A 22,451-nucleotide genomic window follows, 5' to 3' on the forward strand; every position below is an offset into this window, starting at 1 on the left:
CATGTCTCACAGCACTCAGAAAAGCACAGTAGGTAAAGGGACAGGGACTGGTGTCAGCCACAGCCCAGGGATGGCCAGCCCAGCCAGTGGTGACAGGCAGGTCTCAGTCTGTCAAGTCTGCCCCCAGCCTGAGCAAACAGCACAAGTATAGGCTTGTCCCAGTGATGCCTTCCCATCACTGCTGCTGAAGCTGAGCTGCTTTGCAGCATAAGCATTCGGACCAGCAGCACAATCCCCTTTGCTTCCCCTTCCTCTGGGCATACATATATCCCACAATCATCTTTTTGGTGCAGAGAATGATTTCTCTGTACCACTGACAGCACCTGCAGACTTACCTAGCTGGTTTCTATGTGTTACAACATCATTTAGAGTCATATTCAACCCACAGATGTAAGAAAATATCCTTAGAAATAAAATAGCAAAATAATTTCTGCTGTGTAGATTTTTGTGCTAGTATGTATTGCATACTGCAAATGGTGCAGGAATCTTTTCTAGGCATCAATCAGTGAGTGATGAGTGCAAGAACAGCAAACAGTGAGCATTTAACTCTTCACACAGGAGTGCTCTTCCAGCACCAGATGCAAGGCTGGCCAACTCTACAGCACAAATCACATCACCGGCCACAGCACCCATCCAAGCACCCTAGAATATTAAATCAATGTTCAGTCGTTACCTCTCACAATGATAATTTCTGAGGATAGCCTATCTCTGACAGCAGGTTTCACCTGGGAGCCAAAGACACTTTCCCTAAGCCAATTTAACCACATCTGCAGACCAAACTACAATTCCAAACGTTTAGAATCAATTTTGCCCACTGAGAAGTGGTTTGTTTTCAGTTTAGTGTAGACGACCAAGACAACAGTTTATATTGCAAATCTCAATTCTTTTAGGAATGAGACAACACCTCAGTTTTTCTGGTTCATCTTTGCCCAGGATTCAAGAATTCAATAATTCAGTTCATAATACAGATATATATTAGCAAAATATTCATCCATGTCAGTATTTATGTGGTGTATGGGGCAGTAGTTCTGTGATCCCTTGTCACATTTAATGCTGGATTTGTAGCTAATGAGAGAACTTCCACATACTTCTTACACTTTGTATAAACCGATCAGGTTCCATCCTAAACATATTCTTATATTCCCTTTAGTCTCCTTAAATTTGCTTTCCAGTGAGTTAAAAATTTTCCTAATTTAATTCTTTCACGAGGTCATTTGAGTGTTTTCACCAATGTTGCATTTTTAAATGTCTTCACTCAATTAATATTTTCTCCTTTCCCTGACATATCAATCCTGATGTATTTATATGGAGCAGCTGTATTACTTGCTAACTTTGGTTTGGAAGGATAAACAAGCTGAAATCTTGGCAGATTTTTCTGCACTAGTAATATCAAACAGGCTTGTACTTGCTTTCCATTGCACAAATGTGTATGACCAAGTAAAGAATGACAATTGAAAGTAAGAACCAAAAATACTGCGGAAAGACTCAAAGCCCTGTAAATGGGTGGGAATGTGGTAGATGTCTCTGTTCTACAGCCATACTGAAAAACCACTGCAGGAATTTGGTCTGAATGGAAATATAAAAGCATTTATATTCAAATGTTCTACAAAGAAAACTGAGACAAACAGTTTTGGTTTACATGGAAGTTTCTTATTCAGTCCTAAATGAAGCATTTAATTTAGTTGTCTTTTAAAATTATTTGGTCTTTTTGTAAGCCCTGCAATCCTCTTTCTTTTTTAGAAGTCAGTAGGTTTCAGGTAGATAATGTCAAAACAAACAATTTAGCAATACCAAATATTTCATTCTGAAAATGTTAAAATGAAATGTTTTGACATTTCTCCAATTTATCCTCCTCTTTTGCAGTCTTAACTATTTATCAGATTTGACATGACCTCACAGTTTGCTTAACTAAAATGTCAATTTTTGGCAAAGTTACTGATCCTCAGAACAGAAAATGGTCCATATCTACCTACTGGATCTGCCTGATCTTACTCTTCATCCTGTCAAAAAAGGGTGGTTTATAGCTGTATCAGTAAAATGACAGGTGAAATGTAGAGGGTGAACAGGTTTCAGTTATTATCTGCTTCTCCAAATAGAAAAACTAACAAATACCAAATGTAGTGGCAGATGGCAGGTTTAAAAAAAAAAAAGGATTTTTCCCACAGAGTTCCTTTGTACAGAATATTATGAAGACTAAGAAGTTTACATGGAGTAGAGGGATAAATCTATGGAAAAGAGAGCTTAAGAGGATGGCTGAAAACACAGACATCACCCGTGGCTCATAAAAATGCCAAGCTGCAAACTGTTAAAGGCTGGAATAAGATTCTGGAAAATGATTGTTGCATGCTTCCTCTGTTCCCTGTGGATGTACCTCTGGACATTTTCTGAGGAAGGATACTGAGCTAGACAAACCCTTGATCTGACCCAATCATCTGGGCTGAAGTGCATTCGTGCAAATAACGCAAAGGAACAGAATTAATGAAAGAACCAAGCTCGGCTGCTCTGCCCGTTGAGCACAGCTGTGTTTCAGTGGTACAAACCTTATTAAAAATGTCACATTTGATGTCTGCAATGCTCTTCTGAGTTCCTACTGAAAAGTGAGCAGCTACCCATCTGGGAAGCTTTAACAACCCAGATATTATCTGTTTTATTTCCCTATTGGTAAGCTTATGATAGCTTGACCTATCAAAGTGTTTACTGTGCCACACCAGTCTACTTTATTTCTTTTTGTCTTTTGAAGAGATTCAGATATGTTGAAAACAGCAGTGTCAATAAATAAGCAGACAGCATCTGCTAATGTCTTCTGCCAAGAAAAAGGAGAGTGGGAAAACCAACATAATTTAATTTAGACATTTACTCAATAGCTTTATGCCCATCAAACACCAATACTTTATAGTTCCCTTCACTTCGCATAAACATTTAGCAGAGCACGGGGGTGAAGCTAATCCTCAAATTCAGCTCTCTCCACCCAATGCTGATTTCATTATATCTTTTAAAGAAAGGTCTGGCAGCATTACTTTGCTTTCTCTTCTGAAATGAGCAGAGAGAAAATTAAACTGATTCAGTTGTTTTGGTTTTTTCTCTTTTTTTTGAAGCCTTAGTCCTTTAGCTGCGTTCTTAAGCATCATGGTGACAGCTGTTGGTGTCACTTGAATATGTAGCCTTGAAAAACTACTTGAAAATCTGCTCTATGATTCATAAAAAGCATGTTGAAATCGCTGTCAATAGAGTTGAAGAGCAAATGTGTGGATCACTGCAAGAAGAGTCAAGCTACAGAGAGGAAATTCCTAGTTTTGTAACACCATAATAACTTTTCCATTAATTACAACTCAAGAGAGTAATCAGTTTTGCCACTTTTAGAGACATAGGAAATGTCTTCTCAAAGAAAAAGATGGTAATGCCATACTATGTTTAAAAGTTAAATAAGTTCTCGAAGACTTGTTTCATGGATCACATGTTAGAAGTTTGTACACATTTTAAAAATACAGTTGGTATCTTCTGATTAACAGCTGCGTTAAAAAATGCAAATACTCAATATTGTCAAAATATTATTTTGTCTGTCAACAGCTCCTGATTTCATTACTGGAATGGTGTAATTCTGTAACTGGGAGTTTATTATCCATGATGGTGAAGGAGGTGACAAATGTCACAAAGGGCTACATGAATCACAGACCAAAAATCAGGACAAGGTTGCAAAAGAAACATTATGCAATGACTCACTGCTTAAGGACTATGTTAATCAAATATTAGTCAGGGCCTGAAGTGTCACACTGAGAGCTCACTTCAATTTGTGGCCCCAGTTACAGCTAGAAACAGTTGGAAATGAGCCAGTGAGATACAAAACACCCTGCTGAAGTACTTGGGCACAGCTCTTTGAATTGTACATGCTATTGCACGAAAGGAGAGAAAATGAGGAAGAAAAATAAGGGTGGAGAAAAACAGTGGAGCCATAAGCATTTGTACCACAGAGAGATGCTGCTGTAAGAGGAATAGTGAGAGGCTGGTAGGTGTGGAGAAAGAGAGGAAGCCACTGTTATTAGGGAAGGTGCCAAGAGGAATGGTGGGCTCAGGATGAAGGAAGCTCTGCACTGCAATAATCTACCCTTGCTTCTACCCTGCTGCTCCCAGTGCAGTGCCAGCCACTCAGACTGGACATCCCCCAGTGAGGGTGGGATTCACTTTCAGCCTAAAGAAGAGTTCTAAACTAAGTCAGCTGTTGGAGTTGCAACTGGGAAGCTGATCCTGAGGGTTTTCTCTGAAGTAGAGTGCTGTACTGATGCAGCAGTGGCTGCTAGGTGGGTGTTCAGGAAGTACCACCTGAGTTCCTTATTTCACCAGGGAAAGGTTTCATTCCTGTGTCTCAAGTCTCATTCTGTAAAATGAGATTATCTCCCCTTCACCCTAAAGGATTCTGTGACAGTAAATACATGCCTGGATACTCTGGTTATAAAAAACCACGTGGAAAGTTGCAAAAGGAAATTAATATATTTTTGTTTTCAGAGTAGGCTTTAAAGTTCTAAAGAAACAAAGTATATTGGTCATTCACTGAATGAGGGAAAAGTTGATGACAAAAGACAGACTGCAGATAAAAGTATTTCATAATGCATCTGATAATTAAAAACCATGTAATAATGCAGCTGGACAAGAAGTCTGACGTGGAATTGTGCAGTGCTAACCTTGCAATTTTAATAACAATCATTTACTTCTGACTGGGTGGCACACATCAGAGATATCTTAGACCACCAAACGATAGAGCATTCACTCCTTAATAGCTCTAAAATATGCAGTACACCTTTGCAGGTAGAAAGATGCACTTTTTTGGAAGTATCTTTTTTCTAAGTTGCTATCAAATACTTCTGAGATTAGAATCTCAGAAAGCACATTAAGAACTGAAATTGCTAGTTGCTTCATTGTAGTTTTGTGCACCAGCTTTCTCACAAGTACAATGGTAGGGTTGATGAAGCCATATAAGCTTTTCTGATATGCCGTCATACATATACAAATAGACACACAAAAGCACACCCCCTACCTCTCTCATTATAACTTTCCCTTTGTCTGAGTCTCACTCATTGAGGGCATTTTAGAGTTTCAAAACTGCATTAGTTTTGTTTTCCTGCACTGTATTTTTCTACAAAAATATTCTCCAGTGTTTGCCATTTCTTCCTGGTTTGGTGGCCTTTGCAAATCTGACAAAAGGGCACACTCTGCAGACTGTTGGTAAAGATGCTAAACACTAATGGGACAGACCCATGCAGTATCCCATGTGTTAATGGCCTCCAAGGTAGAGTGTGACCCTTTAAGCCCAATCATGCCACCAGTTTTTCTGATTTTTGTTTTACCTCCCTACACTCACAGAGCCCTCACTTGAATCCTGCTTTTTTTATCCATTTTCCTGTCCACATCCATATGTAACATCAAAACATCAAAAGGTTGGTGGTAACAAACATTGATAAGGTATATATAGGAATTTGTGTTCTCCTAATAAACATCCTTACAATAACACTAAGCAGTCTCATTAATGCAATGATTGTGAAAATGCCACAAGACAGACAACAATCCAGGTTCACATGGTGCAGGAATACAAGAAGACAACAGCATTAGTAGAGACATTGAAAAAAAAAGAAGATGACTTAGGAAAAAGGCACTGAATGCTAATTCTCTGCTGCTTGTCATTATTTCAGGGAAACTGGACTCTTTCCAAAGTCAGGCACTTTGTGCATTGCTGTGCAACAATGAAAGAGCCATTTGGGGTCAGCAGTAACTGTAAAATGAATGGCCAGAAAAGGAGTGCCTCATTACTCAGCTTGACTGAAGACAAAAGAATATTTGATGATCACCTTTATATTCTGTCTCCGAAGCTGACCACAATTAAGCTGAGCCAAAATGTTGATGGCTAATGGGATGCCACTGAGATTCAAATGTTATGTAGAATCCCATGGTATGTGAAGAGCCAGTAACATATTTCTGTGGTCTAATTAAAAACAATGTCTTTGCTTTTACATTACGGAAATGTAATGAACACTGTGTTAGTGAAAAACATTGTCCTACCAAGAGAAGATGGAACACTTGTGAGAGCTGAAAAAAAGCCCAGCTTGGCCAAAGGATCAAAAGGTCAAACATATTTCACCACTGTTTTTAGTTTCCTGCAGGAATTATAAACAGGAGTATCTCTGAGAAACTTAAGCAAGAAAAATAGCTACAGCAGCACCTGAAACTACAGTGGGCAGAAGAATTTAAATGACATTCATTGTAGCCTGAAAGAAGAAATTGCTCACTTCACTGGGTGAAATGTATTAACCTCTAAAAGGCAGTGAGTCAATAAAAATGATTTAAGACTTCTTTCTGGCCTGAAATTCCATGAATCTATGAATACCAGATGACACCTATGCAAAGCCAACTGTTTATCATTCACACCATCATCTGCTTTGTTTCCTCAGGTATTAAAAGGACGATGTTCTTCTTCTCTATCTGCCTACTTGCACATCTTAAAAGAGGATGTAATCATATACCAGAGACTCTGACTTGTTGCTGTCCTCCATGTGACCTGCTTGGAAGCTGTGAACTTGGGATATATGCACAGAATCGCAGCTGTGCTGCTACCACCACGTGATAAAACTGAGAATATGACTAATTACTGGTTCTTTTATTTTTCCAAATTCTTCATTTCAACCTATGAGTTTCCTATAAATCCCATAGCTCTCACAACACTGCCAGGACATAAATGGCAACAGTGACTTCAGATTGTGACCCTTGGTCTAGTCCCACCACAAGACACAGAAGACAAGGGCATCTTTGAGTAGGACAATTCTTTAGCCATAAATTTTTGAAAAGATCTTCCATGAGACAGGGAAGAAAATGTAAGTACCTCTTAGGGACTTAGGGAGAATGAATGGTTTTCCAGAAGTCAGATGGATGGGGAGGATGAGACGCAGAGAGGGGGTTGTTGGGGAATCCTCTCTTGGTGCTCAAGCTTTGGTTTTATGGAAAGCACTCCATGTCTGTCCCTGGCTGCAGCAATCAGCTGCTTTCCTGGAAGATCAGAGGAGATTTTATCGCCCTGTGCCACAGCTCTATCAGAGGAGTCATTCTGCAACTTGTGAAATGCCAAGAGTTTTCTGTTTTCACCTCTGCTTCTTTTCCCTCGCTTTTCCAAGCGCAATCTGACAGCCACCTTCCTGTGCAACTGTGCACCCTCCTACCTCAGGGGTGCCGGGGCAGAGTTTTGTACCCCTCTAACCAACATGCTGTCATCCTCCCAGCTTTGCACTCTGTACTCTGGACCACAGCCACGTCCATTGCATGGGATTTCTTATGAGAAGCAATTGCTACCACTGTATGAACCACTCTTTTTGTCTTTCTCTTCCTCTTCACCCTTTGTTTGTAGCTTTTTATGTATAACATTATGTTAGGGAATATGAATTGCCTAGTAGCTGCCAATAGGAGATAGCAGTGATTTAGGTAGCCAACCAGAATTATCCAGTGGTATATTTGCAAAAAGCTGAGGAGACCATTGCAATGGCCAATGTGTGTATAATCAAACCATGCTCTGAGCAGTATGATTAGCACAAGAAATAGGGATGATTAATAAAGAGGTGGAGTGCATCAGGGTGAAACCACCGAGTTACTGTAGAAAGAATATCTGGGAGAGAAAAGCAGACAGAGCACCAGAGGTCCACTACTACCACCAGCACCAGAACTACCACTTCACCTCCCAGCTAGCTGCCACGGAAGATTCCCTTTTCTGTATCCCTTTCCCTTTTTTATTTCTCATATTCCATTTCTCCTTTCTTTTTTTTTTTTTCCTTTCCCATTTCCTTTTCCCTTTCTTAAATTTGTGGATCTTTTAATCTTTCCTTGAAAATGGCCATTCCTGCCAGAGCTGATGTCCCTCAGCTTTTTTATAACATCACTCGTATACAGACACACTCTCTGTAAAACTTCTATGTGGATGTTGTTGGATAAAACAGCTGGGAAATGAGTCACTTCAGTTATTTATTCAGTGATTATTCAGTGATATGCCTGGGGTGCATACGGTTTCCACTCAGAAGTTTTGTAACTATTTCCTATTAATTAATAGAAATTAATACCTAAAAAGCCTAAAATATCTTGACTCTTCTTGTCTGTTCTTTCTGCATATAAAAGCTCTTGTCCACAAAGTTCTGTATCTTTGTCTCTCAGCCAAACACTTCTTTGAAAGAATTGCGTTCTCTGCCTCTCTGGCTTTTCTCTAACAGCCTGGAAGAATTCCTGCTGGATAGTTGCTGCCTCAGGAGTACTACAGCTCATCTCTGAAAACTGTTTTGTTACTCATTTGTGGGAGGCAGCGGGCACCAGTAGACAAGGCAGTGTACAGAGACTCAAGTCTGCAGGGTCTGTTCCTGTGCATGACTCCCTTTTCCATGTTTTTTTGGCAAGCTACACCACCTTTGGGGCTTAATTTCATTATCTATGATAAACAGAGCATTGATACAAGGTTCTTACACTTATCTGCAAAGTACCTTGACTCTAAAGATGAGAAGGGACTTAGATAAGTATGGGTGGTTTTGCTAGGTTGAACTTGTTGGCAATTTAATCTTTATGAACAAATAGGTCCAAAAATTGGCCATTGTGAGGTCGGCTTATTTCATTTCACCAAATCTAGGGTCCTGGTGACAAAGGAGAAAGGAAGATCCTGGAAAATGCATGGAGAGGTGCCTGGTCAGGTTCTTCTTCTGTTCTTTTATACAATCTGTTCAAATGAAAAATCCCTCATTCGCAGATGATATTTAATAGAAGTGTGACTTATTTCATGTGATTTATCCATACAGAAAGTAGGAATCTAATTCAGACATCTAATTTTCCACTATAGTTGAGAGGGAGACACTCCTGGATGAGCCGTCCCTCCAGCTTTGAGGATACTACCCTGCACAATGGCATCTTCATCTGGCATCTGTTTTTCTACTAAACCTACTATAACTGCAATGCCCTGGCATTATCTGTACAGCTTTGTAGTTGTATTTCTTTGGTTGCCCATAACCTTTTTGTGAAAAAGAAGTCTGCTGAAATCTCCCTTCTTGTTTTTTTTTTCCCCAAGACATGCCTTGTTCAGTGACTCCAGAAATTCTTTTTACTATTCATTAAATTCATTGTTTGACATTTTTTCCACATATGTGGATTTTTTTTCCCATTTCAAGTACTTTGAATTTGATGATAATCTATTCATTGCTGTGTGATAGCCTGAAATTCTTCTATATTAATCATGTCCCACAACACAATGTCATAAGCCATTTTTGTCAGCATGTTTTCATTTAATCCTAAAAGAATGAAAATAGTTGACATCAGTCACTGGACTACTCCTTAAGGAACTCCACTTCTGACTTTCCTCTGCATAGTGCATTCTCCTTCAAATGCACCTATTGCTGTCTCTCCTCTATCTAATTTCTATTCACCTGAAATTTCTTCCACTAATTTGCATACTTTCCAATTTCCCATACAGCTGGTAGGCCAGACAGATGACATCAATTCCATTTCTTTTGTCTAGAAAATAAGTTAGCAAAGAAGGATGTCAGGCTATTCAAATGTGATTCACATTCAGTAAACTCAAGCTGCAATTTATCTCATTCTCCATTTTTTCATTGTCTTTGGTTTCTTTTTCCATGGGAATATGTGTCGGGCCCTGAGGACATTCATAGTAGTTAATTGCCTGATCAGCCTTGCCCAAGGCCTCCACCCACCCCTGCCAACTCCTCCGTAACTGCCAGCCCTGCATGTTTCCTGACAGTATTTTCTTAAACTTCTCGTACCTTTGGGATCAGAATAATGGGCCTGTAGTTACACAATGAACCATCCCTAAAAACATCCCTAAAAAACATCACATGCTTTCCCTGATTTGAGGTCTGTGTGAATGCACTGCTATGAGACCAACAGTTTTGTGTATTCTCAGATTTCTTTAGAGAGGAATCTGTAAAGATCACACTCTGTCCCCTGACCTGTACTCATCAATTTCACTGACATTTTTGTGTGTGCCTCAGTTCTGATAATTTTTACTTCTACATTCTTAATCACAGAGCTATCCTGCCTTTGCCCATATGTTGAGCATGATCGTCTTTACTAACAAGTGAGAAGCTGTTAGTAAACAACAATTAATGCTTCATCAGAAAACTTCCTGCAGACCCTCCTTCAGTCAGGTTGTTAGGTCCAAACTTAGAGACCATTAAGAAAATTTGAATGTTTAAAAACTTCACTCTACTGGAAACATGCACCCAGTTGCCAAAGTTGCTGTCACAAGATTAAGGACATTTGCACTTCAGCTCACATAATTTAGTCTTCAGGCATCTCAAGGAGCTGACACAGGTGTCAAGAGACAATTTCTAAGACTACATATCGGAGCCTGCATTTTAATACAGTATATTATTACCAGCAAATATTCTCATCTAGCAGCCATGCACCATATGGTTATCTAGTTTCAAGCAGATTGGTAACCCCAGACTGCCTTAATTCAAATAAATCATGGCATTCTCTTAATATATTGGAGACTGCATCTGTTATCCTGCACCTGTCACTCCTGCAGCAATAGAATGATTTATGGTTCTCAACTTCAGGGTGTTATGAAGTGGCAGATGGATAGATGCACATGCTACCATCAGTTTGGGGACAGATGGAAGTGTAGCAGTGTCATAAACTTCAGACATTTCCTGATAATATCAAGGCTCTTTTCTTTTGGGAAACACACCTAGTTACTCACCAAAATTTCCATGATTTTGTCATTTACAGTAACCACAGTAACCACATTGATTATTTACCAACATTTCCATTATTGTTTGATAACTAGAACTGTGTTTAACATCTGGTTTAACTCATCATATATGACATGAAGTTTGATTAAAAAATTTGTCCCCACTGGAAAAATGAAGATCAGTATATACCTTTGAAGTAAAAACAAGAAAAAACCTCTTTAATTATTTGTTGTTTGCAACTCAATCTAAAAGTGATTTTGGTGGAATTGAATGTGTTTCTGTGTGTGCATGTGTGTGTGTGTGTGTGTATGTATGTGCGTGTGTATGTATGTACACCTTAGAGAAAACAGACCTCCTATTTATTCAAAAACCAGCAATGAAAAATATTCATAATTTGGCAACTAAAAACAACAGCAATCTTATTTTTAGGTTGCTCTTTCTTAAAGATAGGGTTAATTTCACCTAGCCTTAAAAATACAATAAAAACATGTGTGTTTCTTGTGGCCCTATGGAAAATGAGAAGCATCTCCACTCAGGTTAATAATACAAGTCAAAGAGAACTACCTTTCAAGTAAATGCAGAATACTTTTTTTAGATTTGTATGCCTAAACTGAAATGCTTAAAAGATCAATCCCAAGACTTTTCTAAACATTAAAGGTAAGACATAGCATGACTTGATCAGTTTAAATTACTAATTCGTTTGCCCTATTTTTTTTCACAAGGTCCTTGCCCTAGCTTTCATGTATTAGTTGACTGAATAATCATATATTACTAAGAACCTCTTGTTGACATCTACTCTTTTCAAGGTATTTAAATATGGCTGTTAATATTTTCAATTACAGACTGTTTGAACATGAAAATAATTCCTGTAGCTTGAAGTATTTCCAGACATTTGCTTCAAGAGTCTTGTTTTTTTAACTTTATGATTTCAGCTTTCATAATTATCCCATTGTATGCTTGGAGAGCAGCAGAACATGGTTTTCTTCATTATCACATAAGCATAATACCTTAGAAAACAAGATGAGAAAGATCAGAAATACGTAAATACGTTTTATATAGTTTTCCTTCTCTTTCATGACCAATTGGAGCAATTGAATTTCACTAAATCACAGAATCACTAACCTGGAATTGACCTTCAAGATCATAGAGTCCAGCCCATGCCCCAACACCTCAACTAAACCATGGCACTGTGTGCCACACCCAGTCCTTTCTTAAACACATCCAGAGATGGTGACTCTACCACCTCCCTGGGCAGACCATTCTAATATTTTATCACTCTTTCATAAAAAACTTGTTCCTAATAACCAACCTGTATTTCCCTTGGTGCAACTTAAGATATACTGAAGATTATTTTCTGTACAGACAGTTTATTTTTGATTGCACTTTCATTCATAACAAGAATCTGTAAATGACACCTGAGCTGGTCTGAAAGTTTCTGTAACAAATGGTTATATGAGAGTCTTTCATTCACATTACTTTTCTGATGGTTGCTTACCTGGTACCATGCCAACTTGCTTGTTTTCTCAGTAGCTACCAAAGGACCTAGAAAAATTTCATATTCCCCAGTTTTTGAGCTCTGTGACTACCAGAGATTAAACACAACAGCTAAATTTACCGATTCTTCAGAAAATTTTTGGCTGGCTAATGAAAGAGCACTTGATTAGTTACCTCTGCATTCTGGTTCTGAAGAGTTTCATACTGTCCCAAACAAAAAACCCTGTTAGAGCTTCAACTACAAAACTCCCTGACTCTTCTACAGGCCATCAGGCAGGATATTGTGGAACAGGAGATGTTTAGACCCTGGAGTATATATATTTCAGTTAAATATTAAGGAATATTGACTCAGTGAAAAGTTCTGGAGTATTAATTACTCATCCCTGTTCTCAAAACTATTTTTTAAGATACAGAATCTGCTTTTTCAACAAGATATGAACTAGACACCATGCACTAACAGATGTTGCTGCACATCTCAGTGGACATCTCACAGCTCACTAGAGTTTTCATATTTGTTTGATGCCATGCTGCAAGATTTTCAAGGTTTTTACATATGCAAATTTGCAGCTAGAGTACTTTAAAGCCTTACAGAGTGGCCTATAGACATGTCATTCCACTGATTTCAAACATGCTTTTGCATTCTGTGTAATGAGAACAAACATTTCTGAAGTTATTATTAAGTTAATCATTATTGCCTCTGTGGCAAATACTCTGCAACAGGAGACCATGCTCTGCAGAGTAGAAATTTCTCTCTATATTACAAGAATTACTGGTGTTCTACCATTGGGCTTTAGAGCCCAGAAGGTGTTCAAAATGCAAAACTACTGTCAAACTGTGCTCAAATTACCACTGTTTTCTAAAAATTGCATGTATGGATTTCCATACCTGAATGGAAACTGGTCTTTAATATAACATAAATAAACTTTGGACAGCTGGACAAATTCTGCCTTGGCAGAAACACAGTAAATTCTCTGTATTTTCCTGACAATGAATAGACTGCAAATCAAGACAGATTTTCACCAGTACTGCGCAATGGAAAAGAATTAGTCTTGGAGGAGATATAAGTTAATTTTTCTATTAAAATTGAGCTGGCTCAGACAAACCATTCTCAGTCAACAGCTTTACCATATGAGAAACAAAATACTATGCCAACCTTATGCTTTCAATTGAAAATACATTCCCAGTGTTCTTAGTTATTTAAGGATGGATCCAAAACCTGTGGAAGCTTGCCATGTATTTTAATAGACTTTGGAAAAAGCCTCTCAGAATCATAAACAGATTAATAGTAAATAGAGAATACTACAAAAAACAATCTCAATGATGATTGATTATTTTAGAATGCCTATAGTTGGACATTACCTATAGAAGTTATAAACGTATTTCTGATTTATGAAACTATATATGCAGAGAAACCTGCTTGCAGAAATAAACGTTCTTCATGACTTATCTTTTGTTTTCTGCATTGTATACATAATCTATTTCAACCTGAAACTCAGCAGCCTAAAGAAAGCCGTAAAGCTGGTAAAAAATTCTGAATAAAATAGAAAAGGCAAAGAAATCCTATGTCTGAAAGTCAGAGAGAAAGCTTTGTTAAGTTTTAAATATCTCTGAAGATTACCAACAATTATATACAAATGGACTATTTTAAGAAATCAATGGATTTGTATTCTTGAAGGAAATTACTTATGTCACCAATTTTCTAAATTTTCATATTTTTTTTTATATTTAGCGCTATTCTAAGAGTTCTAGATTCTTTGAATCCAGTAATAATGTAGTAATTCCAGGCTTTATGAGAAAGTAAATTAAGTTTCTAATCCCTAGAGCTAAAGAGAAAGCAGCATGCCAAGGTACAAAACCAAATAACTAACAAAAGGATCAATTAAATCTACAGGGGTGCTTTATCCCAAATTATACTTTTCAGAACTACTAGGACTTATCAGCTATTAGGAACTACTGTTAGAAATACAAAAAAATGCTAATCTTGCGTAACTTGGGGTCTTATATTCTCATTATGTGATTATATCCTCATTCAGGTTTTGTTAATCAATGAAATTTGGGGGTTGGAAGTATGATTTTGTTGGTGAGCCAATTTTCTTATGTTACTGGCAGTCTTTTTATTTTTTTACTGAGATGTATACTTGTCTCAAAAGAATACTGTAATCCCATGCATGCCCCCAAAGGAGTCATTTGCGTAGAGTCAGTCAAAGAGAGAGCAGCAGCAAGTGGTAATACTCAGTTCAGAAAATATGACCTGCTGGAGGAAGTTGAAAGAATCAGGATTGTTTAGACTAAATGAAAGAATGGACACCATGTTTGTATGCTCTTACATAAAATATTGCCAAAAAGCAGAAAAGACTAACTCGTTCTGCATTCCTCTGATGGACAGGATGAGAAGTCACAAGATTAAACTGATGGAGGCTCGCTTAGTTTAGATATTTAGTAAATGTAATTTGACATGGTTTTGCAATAGCCCTTTAACATGTCCCTCACAAATCCTATCACTGAACATGTGTAAGGGAAAAAACAGACATAGAGAGGATATTCCTTATATTACTGGTAACAGAAAAAAAATACAACATTGAAAATGAGTAGCTTCTTAGGTTCTGTAAAATGTGGCTGAAATGAAAAAATTAAGAAGTGAAATCAAGAAGGCTGAAGAGTAGAAATTAAGAGGTGACTTACAGATGCTTTTTCTGTACCCTTCAAGTGTTCATTTTATCATAATGAATTCATAATTATAATTATAATAGTAATGCAGGATTCCCCACATGCTAGATGAATTGTCCCATCATTCCCATCCAATTTACAAAAATCAATCATTCTTTTCTTGAGCCACACTAATCCTGTCCCTTTTAAGACATTAAGAACTAATATATACACTCAATCACAAGTTTCATATAACAAGAGTTTGACATAAAGGGCTCATTATGCCAACCACTGAAATTATAAATTAACTTCTGACAATTGCAAGTTCTTTTTTTAATCCACTAGAAAAATTATGTAGTTACATATATTTACTGTTTTTACCTGGAAATATCAAAATACTTGAGAAATTTGAATTATCCTCACAACAATCCAACAAGATAGCAAAGTTTCAATGTGACCTACTTAAATCATAAGAAAATTATATGACAAAGACTAAGTCACTTCCCTCAGATCATGCAGTGGCTATCATTAGAGCATATTAAAGAATTCTTCTTTTCTATTTACTAGATAGTGCTTCCTCTCTAACCATGATAACATCATGATTGCTTATTTATGGCAGAATCATGCAGAAGTAATTCTGCTACATTTCAATAACTGGTGGAAATAAAATGAGAATCTGGTCTATCGTGTAGCATTTCTACTTCTGCTGTCATTTGGTCTTTCAATTTTAACATACAAATTTGGTGTTCTGTAACATCATCTGAACAGATCAAGCTTTCAGAACATCCAATTCACTGAAGCTGAAAGTGGAATGCCTCACTAGGGAGAACAGACTCAATGCAAGCGGTTAAAGGGCACCTGCAAGGTATTCTGCTTTCTAAACTGCATATGAAAATCGTATTTCTTGTGCAGTACCATAATAGAATAGCTGTCCATTAGACAAAAGTAGCAATGCAGAAACCTCATTGTGATAACACTGTCTTTCAATAATGTAATTACTTCATTTACCTTACAGCTTCATTTAGGTTGGAAAAGATCAAGTCCACCCATTAACCCAACACTGTAAATTCATCACTAGCCATGTCCCTGAACACCCCAACACCCCATCTACACATCTTAACATATCTCCAGCAATGGTGATTCTACTACTTCCCTGGGCAGCTTGTTCAACCCTTGACAACCATTTCAGTGAAGGCATTTTTCCTAGCATTTAATCTAAAAGTCCCCTACTAACAAGGCCATTTCTTCTCATCCTGTTGTTTGTCACCTGGGAGAAGAGACTAACTCCAACCTCTCTACAACCTCCTTTCAGGCAGTTATAGAGAGCAATAGTCCCCCCAAGCCTCCTTTTCTCCAGATTAAGCACCCCCCACTCGTCATTGAACACTGAAGGCTCCAGACCCTCCCTCAGCTCTGTTACCCTTCCCTGGACACGCTCCCACCCCTCTAATGTCCTTCTTGCAGTGAGGGGCCCAGAACTGGACACAAGAATTGAGGTATGGCCTCAGCAGTGCTGAGTAAAGTGGGACAGTCCCTGCCCTGGTCCTGCTGACCACACTACTGCTGATCCAGGCCAGGATGCCATTGGCCTTCTTGGCCACCTAGACAACAAGCACTGGCTCATGGTGAGCCACTGATGACCAGCACCCCAGGTCTTTTTTCACCAGGCAGTTTTCCAGCCTTTCTGACCCAAGTGTGTAGCACTGCCTGTGCTTGTGATCGAAGTGTAGGACCCAGCACCTGGCCTTGTTGAACCTCATACAGTTGGCCTCAGCCCATCAATTCAGCCTGTCCAGATGCCTCTGCAGAGCCTTCCAGCCCTCCAACAGACCGATGTCTGTCTGTGAACTAACTGACTGAGGGTGCACTTAATCAAGATTTCATTTTGGTGAATCCCAGTGAAACAGTCTTTGCTAAGTTTACATTTAGTTATCTTCAATATATTTTTGTCTCTTGAAGAGTTTTAAAGCTATATGAGATTCCTGAATTACTGTTTCTAGGCTTCATCCATGCCTATTACAGCATAGAAACTAAAAAATAATAAATGCCTTACACTTCTAATTGGCATTCAGTAACTCTAATTTTTTTCTTGTCATTCTGGAATGATTCTTAAATGTTTCTGAATGCTTTGAGAACTTCAGTTCCAGATTATCCTAGCAATGACTGTATACCAACACATGACATCTTCAACTACACCAGATTTCTCAGAGTCCCATCCAATTTCACCTTTAATGTTTCCAGGGATGGAGCATCAGCTCCAATCTGGGAAACCTGTTCCAGTGTTTCACAGGTCTCACAGAAAATTGTGTTCTTTTACCTACTCTGACCTGACCTCTTGTAGTTTAAAAACATTACTCCTTGTCATATCACATTCTACAGGTCCTATTAGAAAGTCTCTCTCCATCTTTCTCCTTTTAAGTATTCAAAGGCTTCAATGAGCTCCCCCTGGAGCCTTCCCTTCTCCAGGCTGACCAATCCCAAGCTCTTTCACCCTATCTTCATATGAGAAGTGCTTCACCCTCTGGTTGTCTTCATGTCCCTCCTATGCAGGGCCCTCCCTGACAGGTCCCTCTCTTTCCCATACTAAAGACCCCAGAGCTGGGCACAATATTGCAGTGGAATCTCATCAGAGTGGAGTAGTGAGGCAGTCATCTTCCATGGCCTGCTGGCCATGCTGCTTCTGGCAGAGCCCAGGATACACTTGGCTTTCTAGGATCCAAGCACACATTGCCAGGTCATGTCCTGCTTTTCATTCCCCAGTAGCCCCAAGTCCTTCTCTACAGGGCTGCTCTTGAGCTGGTCATCCCTCAGCCTGAGTTTATACTAGGGCCTGCCCCAAACCGGGTGCAGGACCTTGTACTTGGCCTCCCATGAGATTCCCATGGGCATGCTTCTTGAACTTGTCCAGGTCCCTCTAGATGGCATCCCGTTTCTCAGCTGTGTCAGTTGCTTGATGTCTGCAAAATTCCTGAGGGAGCACTAGATCTCACTATGTCATCAATGAAGGCATAAAATTGCACTTGTCCCAGTACAGATCCCTGAGGGACACCACTCAACACTGATCTCCATCCAGACACTGAGACATTCTCCACTTACCCCCTGGATGCAACCATGCAACCAGTTTCTTACCTCCTGAATAGTCCATCCATCAAATCCATATTGCTCTAATTTTGACAGAAGGGTGGGTGGCCATGTCAAAGGCTTAGCAGAAGTCCAGGTAGATCTTCCCTTGTCCACTGATACAGTCACTCCACTGTAGAAGGCCATTAGATTTATTCAGGTTTTTACTCAGTTTCTTACCCTATGTGCCCCTACATGTCTAACTGACACTTGAACCTTTATGCTTCATCCTGTTAAGCCATTGAGATTATTGCAGATAGAAACAGATCTACAGAAGATGGGAACAGACTCTGGTTCCTCAAATGAATGGGTTTTGTCCATCTAGCATAATACATGCAGGAGATTTTGTCAAGCTCTTCTTTGCTTCTTCTGAATTACTGTGCAAATTAGTTGTATAGAGCTATATCAGTAGTCCAGTGGCTGTCATTGAGTGCTCACTTAGCCATCTCTGCACTGCTTCTCAGAAGGCCACTTAATTTGGTTAAGAAAATAGTTCTCAAATGTCTTAAACTTCCTTCAGTGAAAAACTTTCAACAAAAAACCATTATAAAACTGGATCCACAAATTTCTTTGCAGAAAAAATACAACAAATCAAACAAAATAAGTGAGTAGATTCTGTGATATTTTTCAAAAAACCTATATCTTTAAGACCACAACTATGTTTGCTATTTTATTTCTAAGATTTTCACAATGACTTTTTCATATTGAGGTGTCCATAACAGTTCATTGTTGTGACAGCCTCTAATATCTAATAGCCCTTTAACACCTCTGTGCACTCCAGTCTCCTATATCTTTTCACAGTAGGATCTATATATTCTCCGTGCCCCAAGGGCACTAACAAATCTATAGTTCTCTTTTTCTCTTATTTTGCTTACTTTTTCTAGGAAGACAGTATGATTAATGTCTCCCTAGAAAATGTCAGGCAGCATTCACTCCACTCTAAGTCAGCCAAACCAGTTCCCTTCTAGATTTATTAAAAAAATCAGTCCTTCTATTACTACCAGCGCTATTATTACTCATTAGTTGCACTGCAGGAGCACTGCAGCACCTCAGTTCATCTTGTTAAGGGATTCCAGCAACACATAGCAAATAACTGAACCTGTTCTCATAAAAAAAAAAGGAGAAACAATGTATATGACTAATACATGAGAGAAAATGCAAATTAATCATAGGAAATATTTTACACCAAATTGATTACAGAGGGGAAAACAGAGACAATGAATGTTATTTTGGTGACAGGTAGGCAAGCTACTCATTATATGTAATTACAAACAAATGCTGTCTTCTCCAAAATATGAACATGCCAGTCTGGAAAAGGCAATGCATCTGGAGCAAAGGGAGAATCCTGTATTTCTTCTCCCAGCAGGAAGGCTTATAGCAAAGTAAACACAGAACCTGCAGCACATTTGTATATTCCTTCCATCCTATATTGTGATTTTAATTACCAGATGTCCATGATCTCCCAGCTCTTCATAATCAGCTTGGTATTTTGATACTGGGATGTCCTTAAGGGGATAAACCGACCCTTGAATCCTTAAATGTCCCTGTTGAAATAGAATATCACTGACATTACTTCTTTTCAGTTCTCATTTTTTTCATATCCAATATCATCTGCCCTCTGGTGCATTCACATCCTGAACAGTGAGTATGGTCATAGTGCTCAAAGGGCAGTAATATTATGAAAAATAATATTCAGAAAAGAAACCTCAAATGGCACTGTATGGATGCAATTTCACTTTCTCCTTGGTGCCGCTAATGCAAGCTGTTTACTTTGGCATATTTGAAAGGGCACAGTTATTTGTCCTAAAACTTGCTACAGATTGATTTGATAATCATGCCAAGTTCTTCCTGTTTCTTTCTGTCGTCAGTCCTAGTAATTCAACTCATTTATCAATGGCAGTGAAGGAATGCAATGCCTCTTGCTGTGCAGCACTTGCAGAAGTATGAGTCAAATATCAATTTATATGTCCAGAAATTGCCATGAAACACTCAGTATGGTTCCTATATGTTGTGTTCCTGAATTCACACAACTGTAACTACTCTATTTTGCCCACTTTTCTGACTTTCACTGTATTTTTCAGAGCAGTCCTTGACGCAGATGCATTCAGCCTGCTGAGGATACCCTGCCCTAATATCTGCACTGAAATGCAGATCACTGGAAACAGAGAGGTTAGCTTCAATCCTTTGTCAATTATAAACTTATATTCTGTACTTAAGAAATTAAATTTGAGGAACACTCAGAACCATGTATTCTAGATCTACCTGCACCTATTTACTGCTACATTTAACTGAATTTTCTGGTGGAATCATCACAAATGTAAATAAAAAGTATCAGTGTTAATCTGTAAACTCTGCTCACAGTTACCATTTGCATGCACTTTCAAATCTCACAGCTCCTTGAAAAATTACTCTTTATATTGCATTGGACACAGTCTGAACCAGTGTGACTCATTTGCCTGTGCTGGAGATCTTGACATATCACAACCCAAGAGCTCCTAATCTCAGAGTCAATATACTAATTTGGAATAGAAAATCAGTTTGCCAGGTAACAAACTTAATAGGAGGCATGGATAAACTCTTAAGTGTCTGAAAGCCCCAAAGAAAATAGCACTTGATCAACAAGGGCAGGTGATCTGAAAGAAGGCATGCAAAAATGAGCCACTAACACTGGAGTTTGTATCCATGGAATTTGCTGTCACAAGGACATCATTATTGTTTAAGTTAATCATAATAGAAAATAGTTAGTTTACCACATGACAAAATAATGCAGCTAGCAAGGCAGCAAATGCACTTCTATAATTTGGCTGCCCTTATATAGGAACTGCAGCTTACAAAGCTGTGTAGCAACACAAATTCTGCTCTGCAGCTGTGGTATAATCTACAGCAAATACTTTTTAATTTTCTTTTCAGATTCAACAAAACTAAAAAACTGAAAGATTGTAAATAATGCATAATTGTCTTTATTTTGTATCTTATCTTATAAATGTTTTACCTTATTTATCAAATAGGGGTAATGGATTTTTTCTCTATACCCTTTTAAATCTGTATGTTCATAAAATTACAAACTGGATACAAGTTTTACAATCCTCCTATTTTTACAGTGATTAGTATGCATTTCATCATAAGTATTTGTTCATTTTTTCCTTCCAGTCCTACTTCAGTGCTGAAGAATCTCATGTACCGATATACAGTTGGGTCTGCTACAAACCAGCAAATATGACACTCACGTATTTTGACCCTTTTAGTCTCAGTAAAGCAAAAATATAAATGCATACTAAAGTTATGGGCTTGACTTTAGATGTTTCAAAGGAAAGAGAAGAAAAGAGGCACTATCTTAGGCAGCAAGACAGCTGTTGTGTTAAATTACAATGTCCCATAGGATAAGGATTGCCACAGCCCCTGGATCCTTTGAGGAAATTCTCTCTCTTTACAAGTTCAGACTGTGCCTATTAATGCTACAAATGCCCTGTTTTCATCCTTCCTGTTGCAGTCTGTTCATACTTTCTCCTGCAAATAAAGCATATCCTGTAATCTGTTTCTTGAGCAGAAGTAAAAGCCACATATTCAAGCCCTGTAACATCCTAGTTTCTTTGATCACAGCTGGGTGGCAATATAGACTAGAAAGACTAATGACTTAGAATGAAAAAGTATTCCTCACACATTCAAACACATTTTCCTACTATTTGTATACCTTCCTCAAGTAACATGAAGAAATGCAGTCTTTTCAGATAAAACAGGAGTTAAAACCAGTGGGAACCAGATAATTGTGATAGTAATTAGCTGTGATTTTCTTTCAAGCCTTTGTTTACCTCAGCTATTTAGATTGCAATTTATCATTAGACTACCTTTTCTTTTCATGGGCATATTTACATTGCAGGCTCTGTAAACTGATTATAGCAATGTTTTTGAAAGTCATTTAGTCTTTAAGTCCATGAGGCAACAGGGACCAGGATGCAAGACTCTTTTCCTGTCATCAAAGCATGTCCTTTTCCTACCAGTCTGTAGAATTCATCTCTCTTTATTTTTTCCCCTCTGGTTTTGAAATCTTGTACATACATTAGCTTGATCTAGCTCCAAAAAAAGTGATAGAAAGTACAGCCTTACAGAGAGCCAGCAGACTTTGGAAGGGTCAGCTTACCACAAAAGTTTTTTTCTAAAGTTTTCTAACCTTAGAGTTATGATGCAAGAAGTATCTCACAGCATTAGCACCAAAGTCCAACACTTGGCCTTCTGATTTCTGAAAGACACGGAAATCAGACATAAAAAAGATACACATTCTGGTAAAGCCAGGTAACAGTTCAAATATAGCCCTGCATCTTGTTTTTCCAAATGCTTTCTCCAGTTGGACCCTTCAATGTGATATGGAAAGTCAGAACATTATCAATGTAGCATAAAGGTACGGTGTAAGAGAATTTTCATGTTAATTTTCTGTCAATGAACAAAGGAAAGCAATAGTAACGTTATGTAAACTGTGAT

At 38.3% G+C, this 22,451-nt stretch overlaps 1 long non-coding RNA gene across 2 annotated transcripts in view; it reads right to left on the reverse strand.

Annotated features, from left to right (window-relative positions):
* Nucleotides 1–309: 309 nt before the first annotated feature.
* The window catches only part of LOC146768647 (uncharacterized), a 39,936-nt gene continuing 17,794 nt past the window's right edge, over nucleotides 310–22,451 (reverse strand). The window contains exons 3-4 of one of the 2 annotated variants that reach the window (XR_014953706.1): nucleotides 22,144–22,212; nucleotides 310–19,519 (exon numbers count right to left, since the gene is read on the reverse strand). This is a non-coding gene — a long non-coding RNA (uncharacterized LOC146768647). Of the gene's footprint in view, nucleotides 22,213–22,451 lie in introns of both variants that reach the window. The other variant, XR_014953705.1, reaches the window with a different exon arrangement.

The sequence above is a fragment of the Lonchura striata genome, chromosome 1 (assembly GCF_050655825.1).
Source record: "Lonchura striata isolate lonStrDom1 chromosome 1, ASM5065582v1, whole genome shotgun sequence".
Taxonomy (NCBI): domain Eukaryota; kingdom Metazoa; phylum Chordata; class Aves; order Passeriformes; family Estrildidae; genus Lonchura; species Lonchura striata.